The 13,102-nt window shown below is 37.3% G+C and overlaps 1 protein-coding gene across 1 annotated transcript in view; it reads right to left on the reverse strand.

The window, feature by feature from the left end:
• NYAP2 (neuronal tyrosine-phosphorylated phosphoinositide-3-kinase adaptor 2) overlaps positions 1–13,102 on the reverse strand; it is a 247,402-nt gene that overhangs the window by 94,589 nt on the left and 139,711 nt on the right. The window lies entirely within an intron of this gene.

Raw genomic sequence — 13,102 nt, forward strand, 5'->3', positions numbered from 1 at the left:
GTCATCCATTGATTTCATATGGAAGTAGGTCAGGACTGCTTTTAACTGGAGAAGCCTCACGCTGCAGGTTTCATTTAACTATGTGGACGGAATATTAAAAATTGATGTGCAAAGCAGACCTCTGCTTAATTAGCATCTGGATAAAGTCTTTACTAGGAAAGCCATGGAAGTTAATAAAAAATGAGAAAATTGACAATGAAGTCTTTCAACAGCTATTTTTGTGTCTGTAGCCTTTTATTTATGCAAAGTATATGGATGGTCACTTCATGCCTTGCCTATTTATGCCAGTTAATCTGTATTTAGGAGGCTGGCATTCTTCCTCTATCTGGGGTTGCACACGCTTTTATACAAAATTTGAGTGTTTCTTGTTGCTTTTTTCTGATGTTGCATTTTTTCAAATGCTAAACTTCAAATCTGTTTGCATGTTGACTAACCACTTTAAAAGGAAAAGAGATTCCATTTGAATCTGCTTAGAAATGACACTTCACAAATCATCCTTTTAAGGGTCCCCCAGCTACATACTAAATATTTTTTTTTATCTTATGCACTTTGGATCTTAGGCTTCTACCTAATTCATTGGTTAATACTTATACCTTTTTTGGAAGCAAACGTTTTATTTTAAAAGATACATTTGTAAACAGAAAAAGAAAAAAACATTCATTACTTTTGAAAAACATCAACAGCCAGTTATACTGCATTTTTTCCTTTGCTGATAAATCATCTTTGACAATCATCTTGCCATGTTGCCTGGCCCTTTGTACAATGAGGATGGGCTCTTTGTTCTCAGAGCTGCTCTTTACAGGGTCAGGGAAACTGTGCTCTCTCAGGTGTGATGTCTCTCCACCCTCCAGGCTTAGATATCATCCAGCAACCCAGAAACAGCCTGCCTCCTGAGGGGACATTCTGCCTAGCGCTTTATGCTCCTCGAATCAGGTAGGGGACGATCCGCTTAAGATGTCAGATCCTTTACCCAAGCCTAACTGAAAAGAGTTGTGCGAACAGTATGGACTCCCTGAAAATTTAATTCATTTTTTACCTTACTGCATTTTTTAAAATAAAATATTTATTCTTTCCCCAGATATCTAAAAATCAAACAATCACCTCTTATAGTTACATAGCCATCTATATTTTACAAAGTCTTTTCCTGAACCCAATTTTCTTCATTTTACACAACAATACTCTGAGGTGAATATGAAAAAACTGATACTTGGAGAGTTTGACTTGCCCTAAAAGTGAAGCTGTTCAGTGACAAATCCATCTATTGACCCTACGATATTTGATTTCTGTGTCTTTTCTATTCATTTATATCAGGTGACCCCCCAATCTACCTTCCATTATAATGATATTTTTTTAAGCTGGTCAAACAAAGGAATTTTAAAAATAGAAAATAGAGGTGAAATAGAAATAGAAATGAAAATAGAAATAGAAATGAAGATACTGTCTAATATTCCTTATCATCTTCTAGAAGTTAGTATATGGGCTCCACTCAGTACCATGTATAATCTAGCTGATAGTTTTCTATCTACAATGTAATATCTTAATACTGTTTCCATAACCATTTACTGAAAATCTATGCTATGCTATTTTTCATGCTCCCTACTCTTATTCTTTTATAAAATATTTAGATTAGATTATAAGTGCTTCCTTTCATTTTCCTTGCTGAATGCTACCAGGTTTTATCAATCAGTAACAGGACTGATTTCCTGACTATTTTATGTATATAAGAATCATCTGAACCTGGGTTCTCCATTGATATTCCTTGGAGCAGTTGGTTCCTAAGTACTTTAACTAGTGTTGACCTTGGCATCCTATGCAGAACTCAGATTATTATCAATACCTAGTAATCATGGTAATTCTATTGGACTTGGCTATTAAAAAAATGTGAGCGGTGGAAAAATCAGTAAATCCAAAAATATAAGTTGATTGTGTTAAATACAGTCATAGAAACCATGGGTACTTAAATAAAATATATAGTCTTTGCTCTCAAAAATGTACCGTTCAATTGTGGAGGTTGGATACACATTCATTCAATTTAACCAGTCACTTGATCATTCAAGGAACACTTACTGAACATGTTCTCTGTGCCAGAAAAACGTGCTAGTTGTTGGGGGAAAAAAAATAAAAGACTTACTACTGTGTCCTGACCATTTAGTTGGAAAGACAAACAGGTAAATGCTAATCACAGCACTATGTCAGTCACGTGTCCAAAGAATTTTTTTATGTAAATAGAGGAGCAGAGTTCCCCAAAAAGGAAGCAGAAGGGACAAAGTTCAAAAAGGATTGTTAATAAGGATATCACAATGCATGAGAACCAAGAGAAACGTCTTCAGATGGAGGAATCAACAATGTCTAATGTTTTGTGATGTTTCCTCTTCCAAGAGAGGAAAAGGAAAGGGCCAGAGACCAGTTAGGAAGCCCTACGTGACTCTGGACTGAGCAGAAGAGGTTGAAGCCAGGTTGTAGGAAATTAAAGCTGGGACGGGAGACATGAAATCGAGGCAGCAGGCAAACACTCACTTGAATGGTTTGGCCATAAAAAGGAAGTGGAAAATCATGGCTGGGTGTAAAGTCAAGAATTTTTTTTTCTGAAACATCAATGGACAATTTTATTATCATTTATATTTAATGATCATAAATAAAGCATGGTTTAGAAGCCAAAGTGAGTTCTGCAGGCTTCAAGTGAGATTATCACTCAACCACAGAAGGACCACTCTGAGGCAATGTTTTAATTTCTTAGGTTTGAAATTTCTCTTAGACAAAAGCTCAGTCAAGTTTCTTTGACAACAGCTTGCCTCATTTTGACATAGCTCTCTTGTTAATCATAGCTAAGTGGTTAATAACTTATTAATCAGAGAATGAAAGAGGCAACTTTGAGATTCAGAATGTGAATCTGAATGTAAAGAGAATAATACTTTGCTTCAGCTCTGATCCTTCTGTTGGGGGCTGCTAACATCTAAATTCTGTCCCAGCTTCTGAATTCTTGGAAATCTAGATTTCTTATTTGTGTTATGGGAACAAAACCCACATTTGAATTCTCCACCCATAGCAATGTGTGTGGATCTACGGTTGGACAACACACGGATGCCCCCAATCTCTACTTTCTGACTTTCTATTGTTTTTCTATCCTTTTTCTTTCTTGACTTAATTATATCAGTTCCATCCGTAACAAGAGAATAGATGCAAAAAATTTCAAGTGATATTTTATTGAATGCAACTGCAACCTGACCAGAAGAAAAGGGAGGGGAAAATATTCTTTCTACCTTCACTTGTCAGAAGACTATTACAGACTTTTGCATTTTAAATTTTTCCTTTAAGTTCAGCTGTTCTGGGTATATCTGGCTAGGCAGGATATTCTGCTTCAAAATCCATGTTACTAACCCTCCTTCCTCCCCTCTTAGATGCTTTACAGTATTTTTCCTCCTTTCATTTGGGAATAGCAATAGCCCAGATTCTTCAGCTGATTGGTTATTCTACCAGGAGTGGAACGTTTAATTAACCTAGCTCCCATCAACTAACAATAATGAGTTGGCTTCAACTGAGAAACACCATGCACCACTAAAGACACTTCATTCAATTCATCATTGCCATCCACTTCCTGAATTCTGAAAACTGATGTTTTTGAAAATTAAAAAAGTTTTTCAAGTATTTTATAACTTAAACCCATTTTTACCTGGAAACACATGCATTTAAGACCACCAGTTACATAGTAATAGCTCTCTGGATTTCTGCAGTGCTTTTTCACCAAGGAGGTTAAATGACTTGAATGTGTTCTTATTCTCTTGACTATCTGAGTTCAATAATGCACAGTGTTAAACAGTAGAATTCCTTCTTTAAAATGTTAGTCTCTACTATTTCTTCTGAAAAAAATGCATCTTTCTATCTCCAAATGTTGAGAAATGACCAACTTTCTCAGCTATTCGTTTGTTCAGGAACTGGTGACAATTTAACATCTACAAAATGGTCCACATTTAATGCTTTATGGCTATATTCTTTATATCCTTCCCCTAATAAACCTGCCTAGAATGAAATGGGCATTCTTTTAAACAGGACATTTAAGAACAAAAGCAATGAATTCAGCATTCAGCATAGTTCCTTTTTTGGCTGAATGACTATATTGATTTCAGTGTAGAATTTTCTAAGTTGTAGGATCCGACTTTTTTTTTTTATTTAATAGTCAAACATTTCTCTTCTGGCTTTTGTTTCCTCAAGTGCAATAGCCCTCTCAAGTCACTATTCCTATCAATTCAACAAATTCAGTAAATACTGACCACGTATCAACTTTGGGGAAGACTGCATTGAACCAAGTGCTACATGAAAAAAAATGATGAAAAGATATGGCCCTCGATCTCCCTAGCCATATGTCTTAATGGGGAATAAGACAGAGAAAAAAACCCTCTACAGTAGGTCAGGATAAGACACATACCATTACAGATGTATAAAGTGCTCCCAGAGTTTGAAGGAGAGATTATATGTAAACAACAGCACAAAACAACTCGATGAAGAAGGAGGTGGAATATAAATGGGGATCCAAGCTTTAGACTTTGTTTTATGGAGTTACTGGGGAAGTCCTTTCAGCAAGGGAGAGCAAGGTCAGACAGAAAGCTTCAGAAACAGGAAATGGCCATTTGTTTGGGGATCTACAGCTCATTCGGTAATCCAAAGACGCATCAAACAACAGAGAAGGAAGAGATTCACAGTTTGAGCACTTAATATTCTCATCTGAAAAGTGAGAAAACTACGGCATTAAGAGATGAACTGACTTATCCAAAGTCTCAAAGCTTCTAAATGGTTGAGCCAAGATGAAAAGCATCTCTTGTGATATCCAGGCCCTGTCCAAACCTTCTAGATCATATTAAAATGTAGGACAGATGCAAGGAACTATGATATGACTGATAGGAACCTCTTATACCTAATATTTAATTACTCATAGATGTCAAACTGTTGAAAACACATGATGTCAAATACAAATCAGAAACTGAATTTCCTGTTTGAGGTAATTCAACAGAAGAAAAAGAAATCAGCCCTAGTATATTGAATACAAACTGAGGAAATCTTGGTTTTAAAAAAAATAGACTAGTGTAGCTTTATGTCTGAATTGAAAATGTTTCTGAATTATTTCAATCTAAAGCAGGGAGGTTCTTCTTAATGGAGAAAATTGCTGATTAAATTGCTGACGAGACATTGCACTTAAAGATTCAGCAGCCAGAGAATATAAACACAGGGGATAAACATGTCTGCCTGCATCAATCAAAGACAGCTGCAGTCTACCCCGAGAAAGGTGAGCAATTATTTATGAAATTATGTCTTCTTCAGTGATTCTATGTTGCAATCCTAAGAGAAATTGAATGAGGAAAGCAGACAATGTCATGGTCCCAATTAACTAAGCAGTCACATGCATTTTCAAAATCAAGGGATTTTACTTATACACTATTTAACCTCATCATCCTAAAAAAATTTTTTAGCTTTAAAAAATAATAATAGTTAAATAGGCCAGCATGATCTTGAAGCACTGTGTATGTGTGTGTGTGTGTGTGTGTGTGTGTGTGTGTGTGTTTTAAAGATGGCCGTCTGATTCTGCCAGGTACACACTAACACAAATCTAAAGAGACAAGAGGTGATGCCAAGAAGCATTTTGCATAGGGCTCTTTTGGAGCTTTTGTTGTTTTACTAGATCAGCTTCTAGGTTAGTGATGCTAGGGCTCTCATTGCCTTTGGGCACTGGCTGATTTTTTATTTTTTTCTTATGCACGGAGTGTTTTTTCTCTTGGGGTAGCCCTGGGCCACCAAGACACTGCTTAATTATGGACAAGATTCAAGGATCTGTGGACAAAAGCCCTATATCCCTGGAGGATGAATCATCTATTTGGTAGCTCAGTATTGCAAACCTCTCAGACCAAAGGAATGTGCCCATACATCCTTAAGTTATGCTTAAAAGCATTAGGAACACTCACAGTCTCTTTGCCCAGGTCATTTAATTGTGAGGCCCACTGGGCAGACCACATGCCTTCAGGGGCAGCTCAGAAGCCTGAGGTCCAGAAAAGTCCCCTCGCAGTGACTAGGATATTCCAAAGTGAATTTTGGAGGGTTCTGAAAAGGATTTCCAGCCCCTTCCTAAGTTGATGACAACCACTAAGTGGTCCATGCTATTTAGGTACAGATCCAGGTTTCTTTGATCCAGCAGATATCTCTGGGAGTGATAACAGTATGAGCCATTAGAGTTTTTGATGGTAACTGGTATATTTTAATGGCAATTGGGAGGGGAAAGAAATTAGGGAGACTGGTCAAGTATAGATAAAGTATCATTAAGACCAGAAACTCTGAAGCCAAATAAACTGGGTTCAAGTCTCAGATTTACTCCCTATGTGACCCTGGGTAAGCTGTGCCTCAGTTTTTCCCATCTTTAAAATAGCAGCGTTAATATCACCTGCTTCCACGTATTGCTATGGGGGTGGAATACAAGCAAAATGCTTAGAACCGTGTCTGGCAGAGAGTAAATGGCATAAAAGTAAGTATTGATATATGCTCCTATTGTTATGGAAGCATTCTGAAGGAAAAGCTTGGGGCTGCATTCTTTCCCCAGGACCTTACCACTACTTCTTGGATGAATTCCACTCTGGGCTTAGTTGGACTTGAAATTGTTTCTGAGGTAAACCTGTCTGAGGCAGAAGCATTTTCCAAGAACCTCATCACCTCATGTCCCCATTAGCATTGTCAGCTCTAACTACTGAGATCCATGACAGTTAGACCTCCTCCTTGCTTTCATCATTCCTTCCAGCATCCCACGAGGAAGACTCCCATTCTCTTGTATTGCTCTCTTACATTGGCTAGATGACGGGGCTGGGTATCCTCTCTACAGAGCACGCCCTTGTTCTGCATCATGGCTCTATCTGAAGGCTCCGCCCTGCTCTGGCTAGCCCTCCCACTTAAATGACCTGGATCCATCTAAACAGACCTCTGGGGTAAAAACTGCTGTCGGCCTGAGTCTCAAGTTCCCCTGCCTGTCTGAAGAACAGAAACAACTCCTGTCTGAAGTAGCTCTTACCAGTGGTTCTCAGATCGAAGTGTTGAGAAATTCTGATGAAGTAAATAACACAGACCTAGATGAAGGTTATAAGTAAGAACAAGAATGGACATTATTCACACATTGCCCACCGTGTGATACAATGTTAAACTCTCAAGGTCTCCAGAAGAATCTTGAGGTAGTGAAATACTTTTCCCTGCTGATCCAACCAGATGACCCTGACGGTTTATTTGCAAGTTGCCAACTAATCAGTAGCTTACTTAAGGAAAGGAAAACAACATTCACTCATTTCAAGTTATCTGAGTTTTACTTTTTCCCCTTCCTCTTCTTTCTCTTATACAAATTCTGTTTTTGACTTTGTTAGATGAAAGCAATGTGTTATAGGTTTCTCTTGCACACAAGTAAATGGTGTTGCTAATATTTAGCAGTATACCCCTGAGTTACTGTTAGATAATAGGCATAAATACTACTGGGAATTGTCCTTAAAAAGTCATGACCCCAGGTCCAACCTCCAGGATTTCTCACTGAACAGGTCAATCTCTGATAAAGCCCAGGAATCTGTATTTTTAACAATAGGCAGGTGAATATAATGCAGGAGGTCCTTTGCCTGCTGTGGTTTGTTTTTTTTGGTTTTTAAACTTTTTTTTTTGGCTGCATTGGGTCTTTGTTGCTGCCCGTGGGCTTTCTCTAGTAGAGGCTAGCAAGTGGGAGCTATTCTTCACTGTGGTGCACAGGCTTCTCATTGCAGTGGCTTCTCTTGTTGCAGAGCACAGGCTCTAGGTGCGCGGGCTCAGTAGTTGTGGTGCTCGGACTCAGTTGCTCTGGGACATGTTGGATCTTCCCCGACCAGAGCTCGAACCCTTATCCCCAGCATTGGCAGGCAGATTCTTAACCACTGCGCCACCAGGGAAGCCCCGCCCACTCTGCTTTGAGTGACCCAAGGATGTTCCCTGGAGCATGCCCCCAGCGTCCTGGCCTGAGAGCATCCTCATAACCCAGGTGTAGGCTCAATTTTCCTTCTGAGCTACTAGAAGGAGTCTTGCTAAGGCAGAAACCAGTCTGAGGCCACAGTGTGGGGCTCTGAGCAGGAAGGCAAGCAATAAACAGCAGGAAAAGAACCTGACAAGAGTCATGGTTTTATTTAAGAAATTTAGCAGAACCTATAGGCCTTGGTCTTGCCAGGAAACCTCCTTGTCATACCCTCTGAGATCGCTTCAGTTATTCTGGGTGTAGCTCAACTCCTAAATGCCTTTGAAGGATCTGTGTGTTCCAGAGGTTCAATGTCCTGCCTCCCCCCAACTCTGGCCAGGTGGCTTCTAGTCACCACACACCCAGAAGTTCTGTTCAAATTCAACATGCTTGGAGGTGGGCAGTCACAGGCTGAAGGCTCACCCATTCCCCACAGCAAATGAAAGATCCAGACTCCTGGGTTCTCTTCCCTGCCCATCCCCTTTGCTTCTCTGTCCTACCCACTCCTTGTCAGTTTCTGCTTTCATAGGAATAAAAAGGAGAGAAAATAAAGTCCTTAGCTAGTGCGGTTGCTAGATTTTACTGAAAAAACTTACTTTCAATAGGCTAAACAAAAAGTGTAAGTTCTCCTAAAATAAAGTAACATTCGCTCCATGTTTCCCAGGACAGCTTAGTTCTTGGGAAGTGAACATCCCTGACCATCTCAGACATGAATCCAAGAACTTCATCCAAGACTTAGTAAATGGATTCAAGTGGCATTTGGAAGTCAAGGTCACAAAGTCCCTAACCTGAAGCCACACACTTGAGATAGATGAGAGGCTCCGCAGACAAGTTTGGGTATCTGGTTTCTTGGTCCACAACTGATTAATGGTGTGATAATACAATACAATAAGGAAAAGCATGAAAGGAGGATAGGAAAGAAGGGGAGGGTGCATCAATAGAGCTACCTGGAAGAAAGAGACGAGGCAGGAAAACCACGAGAAACAGACAGAAGAATTTAAGTGAACTTAAATGGTAGATCTGCAGAGGGTTAGTCAGCTATACAACCTCAAATAGCCCTCCTGAGGACACCCCAGTATCACAGTTAATCTATCAATGCTGCCCTGCTACTAAAGATGACAGGACAATCATAGCCACCCCTGTGTGAGGCCTCCCCTATTCAGGTCACCTTGATGGACACTTCTTGTGCGTTAGCACATAGCACACACACAGTGATGATCACAACGGTGACCCTGAATCATAAAGACGGCTAAGTGATATTAGCATACCCTTCCTTTTTCCTAAAAGTGGGATACTATAAACATACAGAAATGTGTTTTAAGAGATTTCCTTGCAAAATCATTGTTTTTTCAATTTAAAATCATTTTTTAATTAAATTGGTAAGAGTAAGTTGGATCAGTTGCTTCACCAGCAATGCCTAATATTTTAGGCATCGCTAGACCTCAAGTTACATGAAAACTGAGACAGGTATGTGTGTGAGGGCATGGAGGGCATGCGGTAATTTTTTGGTTTTATTTTGTTTGTTTGATGGTTCTTTTGGGTTGTTGTCTTTGTGTCTGGTTTTTTTTGCTGCTGTTGTTTCTTAAGAAAGTGAATGGAAAGGCAAAGTTTACATCTGATTCCCAACTGTGTTTCATCAGTCCTATAGGACACATTTCTATCTATAATTGTAAAAATGTAACATAGCATCTCAAAGTCTTAAATAGGAGTCTTTTTAAAGGGCTGAAAGATTTAACAGCAGAAAATTGTGTATCTCCATTAATGTGGACTATTATTGAGTATGATGAAGGTCTTTGGCAATGCCAACCCACAATTTTTATATATATATATATATATATATATATATATATATATATATGGCAATACCAGATGAGTGAGCTTGCATCTCTTTTTTCCTTTGATCCTTCTTTGGCCCTACTGTGTTTTGGTGCTTCTTCTCTGGTTCTCTGTGTACCTTTGTATGTGCTTCATATGTTGGCACCTATACTTGTTTACATGTCCATTTGACCTTATGTGTGCATTGTGTGTGTGTGTGTATTTTTCTTGGTACCTCAGTTTCTTAATTAGTCTTTTCTCTTTGATGTTTCATGTTTCTTTCTTTTTTTAATTTTCTCTTTACATTTTTCCACTTTTAACTTTTCTATCACATTCTCTCTCTCAAGTATATTATAACATTTAATTATATCCTTCATTATGCCTTGTATATTTTCATAGAAACATACATTCATGCATTTATATTAAATAGAAGCTAAACTTTATTTTTAAAATATTTCTCATCTGACGGGATGAAAGAGTTTTTTCTCACTTGATTCTGGCTAATAATTTCTATGATTCATGGCTCTTGATTTATAATTTCATGGCCCATCATGAAATCTTTAGGTATTCTAAAGATTCCAATCAAAGGATATAGAAAATAAAAATGTGTAAAAGGAAGATAAAAATTATAGGTAGAAAATTATCATTTGAGTCTCCAAATTCACCACAAAACATATTTGTACTTCACCTACTTCTCATATAGACACAGAAATTTACAGCAATAAAATACAAGTTAATCACTTCTTACATGCCTTATGTCCTCTATCTCTCTGCACAAATTTAAAAAATATTAATAATAATCAATTCAAATAAATTTATTATCATTAGTATACTCATATACAGTTAAACAACATAATAATGTCACATCAACTAGGAAAAATATGCTTCCTAGAACAATTAATATGGAGGCTGTATTTAGAAAATGGTGAAGCAAAATGAAATTGATTCATGGTCTACCACTATTGTCTTATTTTATCTCTTTCCTATTTTGCAATCCCCATCAATAATTATAAGCCTTTAAGATATGAAATTATTAAATTAGGTGTATCTTTTATAGGTTATTAAAAATAAATGTTGAAGGGATAAATTTTATTTGACATAGGTTTTTCAATTAAAGTGGAAATATTATATTTGCTTTGAATTGAATACCAGAAAACTCGAAAAATTGACATTTCCAGTAAACCTAGAGGGGTATGGAGCACAGAAATACCAGTCTTACTTTTATCTCTGAAATGTAAAAAAAAAATGCCAAATGTGACTCAGGGGTCATGAATGTTATACTACTTCCTATCACTTGTCCCTTTGTTATCAGCAGGTATCTACGAATCCTATCTGTCAAGAGTGAAGCGGACAGTTGTATCACTGAGTGTACTGCAGCAGTAATTGTAGGTTAACTTTCAATTATCAACAATTTTGGATCTACATTTTGGATTACAGGAAGATTCTGAGAGCCCCTATGATTCTGTCAACATCAGATAGTGTTTTTCTGTTTTCTTCCAGAGTCAAAAGTAAATGGCATTGGATTATTCATTAGAAACACTATGTGCATTTTTCCTCCCTTCCATTTGTGTAAAGTAAAATATTGGAATTCATGTAACCCAGGGCATGACCTTCCTCTGAAGGGTTGATACACAGTTAATAGCCCATGGGAAGGAATTTAATCCTTGGATCCCTAAAAAGCTATAAAGAGCCTAGATCACTTCTCCATGTACAAGCTTGGTTTTAGAAGCACACAAAGCTCATTTTGGAGTCGAATGGAGAAGTCTGTGACATATAGCACATAGAGTGATTCTAACAGATGGATTTTTCTTGAAATAACTTCATTAGTTAATCACTTTTTTTTACATATACTTTTTCTAGCTAACTGGTATAGCTGCCAGCTGGAGCTGCTAAGAATCCTCCAAAGAAACTGGTAGGTAGGGAGAATATTGGCTAATTTCACCAATTCTTGGATGAAACTTCTACTAATTTCATACTAACCATCACGTATTTTGAGAGTAAAATCTTTTCCTTTATTTTTTTTTCAACTTTTTCCAAAAACCTTACTTATCTGTGTTTAAACCAAATCAATCATATGGAAAAAACTTTCAATTTTAATAAATTGTCTAGATCAGAGTTTCCCATACTTGACACTATTGACATTGTGGATGAGATAATCCTTTTTTTTTTCTGTTCTTTGCTTTTGTTTTTTTTAATTTTTGTAGCAGGTTGTCCTGTGCATTGTAGGCTGTTGAGGAGCATCCCTGGTCTCTACCCACTTGATGTCAGTAGCATCCCCAGTTGTGACAACCAAAGATGTCTCCAGACATTACTGAATGTCCCTGGGGGCAAAATCACCCCAGCTGAGAACCACCACTCTAGAAATAGGAGGTTCCTAGTTTTAATTCAATTTTTTAAATAATTTTTAAAATATTTTAGTGTATTCATGTATGTATTTAATTCAAGATATGTCTAAAATATGAGAAGTTTTTGCCTTTCAGTCAGGTAAATGAAATGTTTTTATTGGGGAGGGAGGGAGTAGAATTATTGAAGTGGTTAATGCTTTCATAAATCTCTCTGGTTAAAGAGAAAAAAAGACAAGATAAATGGCTCTCAACTACCAATGAATATTAATTATCTAAGGAGTGTCATCATCATCTTCATCAGACATGTTGAAGAGTTCTTTTCCTTTAAAGAAGGTCCTCAATGTAACTGTATGAGTAGAATAATAAAATCCTGTGGTGGGATCATTTGAGATGTAAGTGATTAATTTTCAGCTTAGATGCCCTAAGGCATTTTTAAATAAAGGAAAGCAGTGTAATTTAATGAAATGAACATTGAGAAAACTGGGATCTGTTTTGACTTTACGGTATCATTAGGCAGTGATTTGGGGCTCACAAAAGGATTAGCCATTCAGATAGAGACATTCCCTGGCCTTTGAAATTCAGGGGTAAATATAATGTTCCCCTCCTACTTATGACTTAGTGATCTTTCTGTAATTTATATATTGATGGATATAGGAAGAGTACCATGGGAATAAGATGCTAATTACCAAGGGTTTTAAAAGGGAAATAGTGAGCCTATTCTAGTTTAGCAGGAAAGTAAGAATGTAACAACATGAAGTATGTGGAAAGAATCATTCATTGTTTTTTAAAAAAGTAATGATTCTATTCGAATTGCTTTCTTTGCAGCAAAGGCTTTCTAATACAGATTTGCTCAAGCAGGCTCTTAATACAAGATAATTTTAACACTTAACCAATTCCATGTTTGAATGTATAATTTCCCCCCCAAATCGAGACATGTACCTAAAAATTTTAT

This window comes from Lagenorhynchus albirostris, chromosome 6 (assembly GCF_949774975.1).
Source record: "Lagenorhynchus albirostris chromosome 6, mLagAlb1.1, whole genome shotgun sequence".
NCBI lineage: Eukaryota > Metazoa > Chordata > Mammalia > Artiodactyla > Delphinidae > Lagenorhynchus > Lagenorhynchus albirostris.